Raw genomic sequence first — 7,721 nt, 5'->3', positions numbered from 1 at the left:
CCCACAGGCACCGTGGCCAGCCAGGGTCACGTGACTTTCACAGATCCCTTGCTTTCCTTTCATTTTAGCTTCCCTGGCTGGCTCCATTTGGTTTCCTTTGACCTTGGGGAGACTCTATTACTTGGGAATCCTCCATCATTGCAGCTTCAGGATGAGGGACAGAATGTCAAGTGTGAAGATGCTGTTCTGTCACTTTCTAGCTGCAAGACCTTAGGCAAGTCACCTTCCTATTTCTTTTCATCTGGAAAAGAGGGATAGTAATACCAAATCTACAGGTAGAGGGTATAGCCAGATATTAGCTGCAAAAACTCGGCCCAATACTTGATTTGAAGTTGACATCATCTGATGGGGCACAGGTGGCAGGAGTGGCTGTCGTAATCCTTGGTCTCATATCCCCAGTTGCTCGGGAACCCCCTCCGACTCCCTAGGTTACTTAGCCTGGACTAAAAATGCCCTTTACACACCTCCTGCCGAGCCCCTTTTACCAGTCCCAGAGCTCCAGGAACTGGCAGGACTGTCGCCCTTCCTGTTTCTCTCCCCGGAGTCATGAAAGACTCTCGCTGCTTCTGGGCTCCCCTGAACATGGCTGACCTCAGAGTCTTGTTAGGACCCGGGCTTGGCTCCATAGCAAGGAGGGTGCCGACCTGCTGAGTTGAAGTAGCACCTCCTTCCCTATCTCAGTCAGTCCATGGGGGTTGCCAAGACATGACCTGGTTGGGACTCCCAGGTGTTCCCCAAATGATCGTGGCAGTCCTGTGACAAAAGTGAAGCCCACTCCCCAACACACACACGTATGCCCCCCAACCCCTCACTGTAAACCCCCACTGAAATGCTGCCCCATCCTACCTGTGCAGGGCTGACCTAGGCTTTCACTACAGAGTCCTACAGGCCAAACACCAGAAGGGGAAGGAAAAATAGAGAAATAGAGCGCTGGAGAAACACAAGGCAGCCAGAGCCCTGGGTCTTATTTTAGCTAACCACTGGCTCACTTGTGGGTATTAACACACAATCACAGATTTCAATGGCAAGCAAAACAACCCATAATTTCTTTATGTAGCTTAATTTCTTTCTTTTTTTGTAGTTTGCACATTTGGATTTTCTTTTTTTATTTTAGGTTCCGGGATACGTGTGCAGAACATGCAGGTTTGTTACACAGGTAAACGTGTGCCGTGGTGGTTTGCTGCACCCATCAACCCATTGCCTAGGTATTAAGCCCCACATGCATTAGCTATTAGTCTCGATATTCTCCCTCCCCCCACCCCTACCACAAGCCCCGGTGTGTGATGTTTCCCTCCCTGTGTCCCTGTGTTCTCATTGTTCAGCTCCCACTTATGAGTGAGAACATGTGGTGTTTGGTTTTCTGTTCTGTGTTAGTTTGCTGAGGATGATGGCTTCCAGATGTGGCTTAATTTCAAACCCTAAACCCATAATCCGATAAAAGAAAACAAGTTACCTAGTCACTTCTAGGCAAGCTCAGCCCAATTCAATGATCTCTCAGTCACTTCACTCCAGATTTAAAATTTAGCCTCATTATGGAGTTCCCTTCCTTTTTGTCTCCCTTCTCTCCTCTGGGGTCCAGTCTGGGGAGAATGGTCTTGGGCGAGGGGGTGATCAATGTTACTGCTGAGGCAGTGAAAGGGGGTGGCCCATTATTTTGGTCTTGCCTTGTCACGATGCTTTGCTGGCCTTGGGCTCCAGAAGGAAATAGTTTCGTCTACTGAGATGTGACTTGCCCTGCTTGGTCAGTGGGCTTTGTCCCTGCTCATCCTGAGGGCTCTGTGGTCCACACTGTGCCCTCCTAGTGCATGCTCTGAGCTCTCTGGGGTGGGTCTTCCAGGCCCTCAGCCTCTCCTTGCTCTCCTTGTGGGTGCAGGGTGAGCTTGGCGGACCGCAGGCTCCTGAGGCCTTTGGAAGATACTGTGCAGCAGAGGTGCATTTTCCTCAACACTCTTGTGGCCTCCCATGTGCCAGTGTTCCCGTACAATTGGGGGTGCAATGGATATTAGCAAGATTGTGGACCACCAAAGTTCTACACAGGATGGGCAAAGGTGAAGGCCCCTCAATCTGGAATTTCCAAGGCCACCTGGATAACTCTATCATTGTTTTTTTGTTTTTTTTTTTTTTTTTTTTAGACGGAGTCTTGCTGTGTCGCCCAGGCTGGAGTGCAGTGGCCGGATCTCAGCTCATTGCAAGCTCCGCCTCCTGGGTTTTTACGCCATTCTCCTGCCTCAGCCTCCCGAGTAGCTGGGACTACAGGCGCCCACCACCTCGCCCGGCTAGTTTTTTGTATTTTTTTTAGTAGAGACGGGGTTTCACCGTGTTAGCCAGGATGGTCTTGAACTCCTGACCTCGTGATCCGCCCGTCTCGGCCTCCCAAAGTGCTGGGATTACAGGCTTGAGCTACCGCGCCCGGCCAACTCTATCATTGTTAATCCCCTCTCCCCTACTGTAGCCTGGACTCTGCCCCATGGTGGTGTCTGGGAGGGCACCAAGACACATCAGTAACTAAGCTCTCCTTCTTACTCGTCAGCAGTCTTTCTCCTCCCCAGTTCTGGGGTTAATGTCTAGGGGGAGGATGTGAGGGGAGATAAGATGTACAGGTCCAGCGATGAGACAAGCCTAGTTCTGTCAGATTATAACTCCCTTCAAAGGGTTCCTGGTTTATACCTCTCTCCATTTGAACTCAGTAGTCAAAATATTTGTAGGGTTTGTTTCTTCCTTCCCAAAGCAAGAAATAAGTTGCATCCAGTTGTCCTGGCTGGAGTAAAAGTCAAGGCAGGTTCAGAGAACACTAGTGTAGAAATTTGACGAGTGAAGGCTTGCAGGGAGGAAGGGGAGAACACTCATTAAATCATTGCTTCTCATGCTGCCTTGGTGGGCGTGGAGGGCAGGCTGCAGATTTCCTTCCCTGCTTTGCTATTTCATGATGGTGGGTAATTTACTAGATCGTGTACTGCTACATGTTTTCATTAGTCTCCAAAACTGTCTTAGCTGACCCATGTCAGACACACACATACACACACACACACACACATACACACACACACCCCCCCCCCATACCTGGAGCCCACTGATCCTACTGATCCAGTTTACAGAAAGGGGAAAATGAGAAGTAGAGCCCCGAGAAAAGGCAGGGAGTCAAAATCCTATGTCCTATTTTGGGCTCAGCCACACGCCGGTGGTGTGATTGGACTCACTCGCTTCCCCTCTCACACTGTGGTTTCCCCATCTGGAACCCAGTGGCCCTAAAATAGTGCTATTTCCCAGCTCTGTGGGAGAAGGAACAGGCCAAGAGAGTCTATTGCCCAAATCAATAATAATGATGATAACAGCAGTGACTATGCTTTCCAAACTTACAACACTTCATCTGCTCAACCCTCCCCATTTCTTTTAAAGTAATCATACAAGAAAATACACCAGCAGAAGGATAGCTTCTCATTGGACTTTCCTGACTCTGAGACTCAGCATAAGTCACTGTGGAACACTTTTGTTTTGTTCCCGATTCTGCCTGTAATTGCTGAGTGACCTTTGCCAGATCACTTCATCCTGTAGGTCTGCAGGATTGTTTGTTTCATCAGAGGACAGTGCCAAATGCTTCCCCAGGCTCTTTCAGTTCTAGGATTCTGTGTCTTGGTTGAGCACTGTATTAGTTTCCAACAGCTGCTATAACAAATTAACACAACTGTAGTGGCTTAAGACAACAGAAATGTGTGCTCTTTCTGTTCTGGAGACCAGAAGCCTGAAATCAAGGTGCCAGTAGGGCCACCCTCCAGGCTCCAAAGGATAATCCGTTGCTTGGCTCTTCTAGCTTCTGGTTGCGGCTGACATCCTTAGTGTTCTTTGGCACGTAGCTGCATCACTCCAACCTCTGCCTTCATAGTCACATTGGCTTCTGTGTACATCTCAAATATCTCTCTGTTTCTCTGTTATATGGATAGCATTTAGGGTCCACCCAGCTAATCCAGGGTGATGTCCTCATCTCAAAATCCTAAACTTAATCACATCTTCAAAGGCTCTTTCCCAAATGTTACATTTCTAGGCTCCACAGATTGAGACACAGACAAACCTTGGGGAGTGGGGGGTGGGGGTTATTTCTCAGCCTATTGACCATGACCAGCTCAAGGTCCAGGGAGATTTGAGACATGCAGGAGCGTGCACCCCTGTTCCCCAAGGGCAAGTAGTACAATTGAGGAGTCACCACTCACATGCAACACTGTCAAGGAACAACACAAGCCAGGAGGTAGCAAGCATGGAGAACCTGTGTAGCCTTGGGGAAACAGCAGGGGCTCTGGAACTCAACTGCCCTGGGTTTACATCCAAGTCTTACCACCTGCCAGCCAAGGGACCTTGAACAAATTATTTCATGTCTCTGGGGAAAATTATACATACTGTATAAGTATGTAATAAAGATTAAGTATAGGCCAGGCTCAGTGGTTCACACCTCTAGTCCCAGCACTTTGGGAGGCCAAGGTGGGAGGATCACTTGAGGTCAAGAGTTAGAGACTAGCCTGGGTCAGATAGCAAGACCTTATCTCTACAAAAACAAAAAAATTAGCCAGGTGTGGTGGCACTCCCCTGTGGTCCCAGCTACTTGGGAGGCTGAGATGGGAGGATTGCTTGAACCCAGGAGTTGCAGTCTGAAATGAGCTATGATTGCACCATTGCACTCCACCCTGGGTGACAGAGCAAGACTCTATCTCCCCAAAATACAAATCTAAAAAAAGATTAGCTATAATATGTTCAGTGACTAGCATCTAATAGGTGCTTATGATTCAGCATCAAATAAATGGGACAGCAAAAGGCAAGTGTGTGTGTGTGTGTGTGTGTGTGTGTGTGTACATGCATACATGTCTGACACCGTCTGCTAAGACAGTTTTGGAGACTACTGGGAGCATGTACCAGTACATGGTGGAGTAACTAGAGTGATTATCCACTGAATGATGAAGGACCAAAACAGAAAAGTGAAAATGACTTGCCCCAGTTTGCACAGGAGGTCATTGCATAGATGGGTCTAGAACCAAGGTTTTCCAGAAAGCATTTTCCTCCACTTCTCAAAACTTTTGCTGTCAGGATGATATTTCTACAGACAGCAAGGGATGTCCATTTATACCCTTGGTTTAGCCAGAGAATAGTGGAGATGATCAAGCCCACAGGCTCACACAAATCCAACTCTTCAGACTGTCATTAGCTTCATGCTCCATGACCATGGGTTGACACAATCACCAACAGAGAAAGGGAGGCTAGATAGCCCTTCTTCACTCTCCACTGATCAGCGGGCATCCCTCTGCATGGATGGTTCCTCTGAGTGTGGCTTTTGCCATAAAAATGAGATAAGAGGAACAGAGGAAATGCTGTTTACTGCCAACTCTCTGCTCCTGTGTACAGATCTTCAGCTGAGTCAATGTTTAACCCCTGTCTGGAGTCAATGTTTAATCCCAGGCCAGCCAGCCCTGCAATCCAGCATTCCTCATCAAGCCTAAAATATCGAGTTATTTTAGAATCAACCACTGAAGAATAAAATTGTGACTGAATCTGCCAAAGCTAAACAGACTCTCCCCACTTTTAAAGGATACTGGCTGTTTGGAATTATTCATGCCATCTGTTCCCATTAGCAGATAGTGATATGGAGTTTGCTGACCCTAGCTGTCATTCAGTGGCATGAGCACAGTGTTTATTCTTCCTGTTCCAGTTCTTCCTTTTGGGCTGGGGGAGAAGAGCACTGGGTGGGGACCACTGCCCTTGTTACCCAGTTGGCAATGCTGCTGGCTGGTAACATGCTTCCTTGTGAGGCTGCTACTTGGAATCCCACTAGGGGAGCTGGAACTTGAATGCACTGGTTGGCTGCATTTAGGCATGTTTTCTGGGAGTTTCTGAGCCCAGATTTAGGTCTAAAGGCCTAAACCTTTCCCCAGGTGAGTCTCCCTGTTAAGGAGCAGGTGGGAGAGGGAAGAGTTCATTAGAAAGACCCTGACTATTGGTGATTCTCTAGGGGCTTCCTAGGGTCCTTCCTAAGGAGCTCAGGGCACATGGCATCTACAAATGGGCAGCATTATGTCAATTCTAAGAACAACCTTAGTCAGGGAAGTCAAAGGATGGCAAGCTGGGTGGTGGGGTGCAGGGACGTGAAGAGGGAAGGAAGGCTGCTGTCAGATTAGCAGCTCTAGTCTTCAGTTGGTGTTGGAGAGGTGACTCACTGGCCAAACGTATGCATGCAATGCTCAAATCTTTTCACTTTCCTCTGTGAACACACTGAAGTGCCTCCTTCTCCTTGACCACCTGCCTCCCTGTGTCACTGCCCTGATGTCCCATCCTTCACCTGTTTTCCTAGCTCAGGTGCCTCCCAGTCAGAGAGTGAAAACAACATTTCTTCTGGGGCTCCCGGCGTGGGGAGGTTGTTGGTGCCCTTTCTTGTTTTGGCTGGTGAAGGAGTGAAGGTGGAAACTGTGGTAAGAGCCCCCTGAGATTGCCTGTGTCCAGCCCTGAGGAGCCTGCCCTGGGGAGTGGGGAGTGAAGTGGAACATAAAAGGCCCTGGAGGCTGGGCGTGGTGGCCCGCACCTGTAATCCCAGCACTTCAGAAGGCCAAGGGAGGCGGATCACTTGAGGCAGGGAGTTAGAGACCAGCCTGGCCAACATGGTGAAAAATACTCTACTAAAAATACAAAAGTTAGCCAGCCACACTGGCGTGCACCTGTAATCCCAGCTACTCGGGTGGCTGAGGTAGGAGGACTGCTTGAACCCTGGAGGTGGAGGTTGCAGTGAGCCAAGATTGTGCCACTGCACTCCAGCCTGGGTGAGGGAGCGAGAGTCTGTCTCAAAATTAAATAAATAAATAAAAATAATTAAAAAAAAAAAAAAAAGAAAAAGGCCCTGGAAATGGAAAGTCAGCCATGGTCCAAAAGCTCTCTCAATTCTTCTTTGGGCCTAGTCCCTACACTCCAAAGAGCTTTGATTCTCTGTTTCTGAGAGGCAGGGACGTATGAGCAAACATTTTTTGAGGTGACCGAACCATTGTCCTGTGCGCTCTTACCTCCACACCCTGGCTAGGGAGGAGCGGAAGGAGGAAGATTTTTGGAGTAGGCATCCAAAGTCAATAGGTGGAGTGTCAGGTGACAGGGCCCAGCCCCTCTCATAAGCCACTGGGGTCCTCCTGAAGACTTGGCTGTTTCCTTGTTCCTGGTCTGAGCCTGGCTCTCAGCCCAAGGCTTGCCTGGCAGGCAGCGATCGGAAAAATAGCCCCTGTAATCCCCTGCAGCCTGTGTTCATCTGAGCCTCAATGTCCCCATCTGTAGAATGGGAGTCTGTTTCTTTTTGGTGACGTATATTGTAATTAATTTGTAGTTGTCTGTACTCCACTGGCAGAGGTAGGGAAGGGAAGTGCTGGCCCCATAAAATGTTTAGATCAGTTGCATTTACTGATCAGTTTCATTTACTAATCAGTCTGATCTTTCCATGCCAGGCCCTAAAGAAGCCACATTCTGAATTTTTTTTCTTGAACTCTTGTCTGAAATGAAATGCAGTATCTTCAGACAAATTAGAGCATTCTGAAAACACCTTTGGATACAATAGTCCTAGCTTTCTTCCTCTTCTCTAAGTACTCAAGGTTGGGAAGCCAGAAGTTTGCCACTCAGGGAAAGAAGTGGCCTTTGTTTGACCCTCTATGCTCACAGCAGAACTGGTAGATCTGGATAGAGGTAGCAAATAAGTGAGGAGTGGGAATAAG

The sequence above is a fragment of the Theropithecus gelada genome, chromosome 1 (assembly GCF_003255815.1).
Source record: "Theropithecus gelada isolate Dixy chromosome 1, Tgel_1.0, whole genome shotgun sequence".
Lineage (NCBI taxonomy): Eukaryota > Metazoa > Chordata > Mammalia > Primates > Cercopithecidae > Theropithecus > Theropithecus gelada.
The sequence above is the reverse complement of the archived record's forward strand: the minus strand, read 5'-3'. Positions refer to the sequence as shown.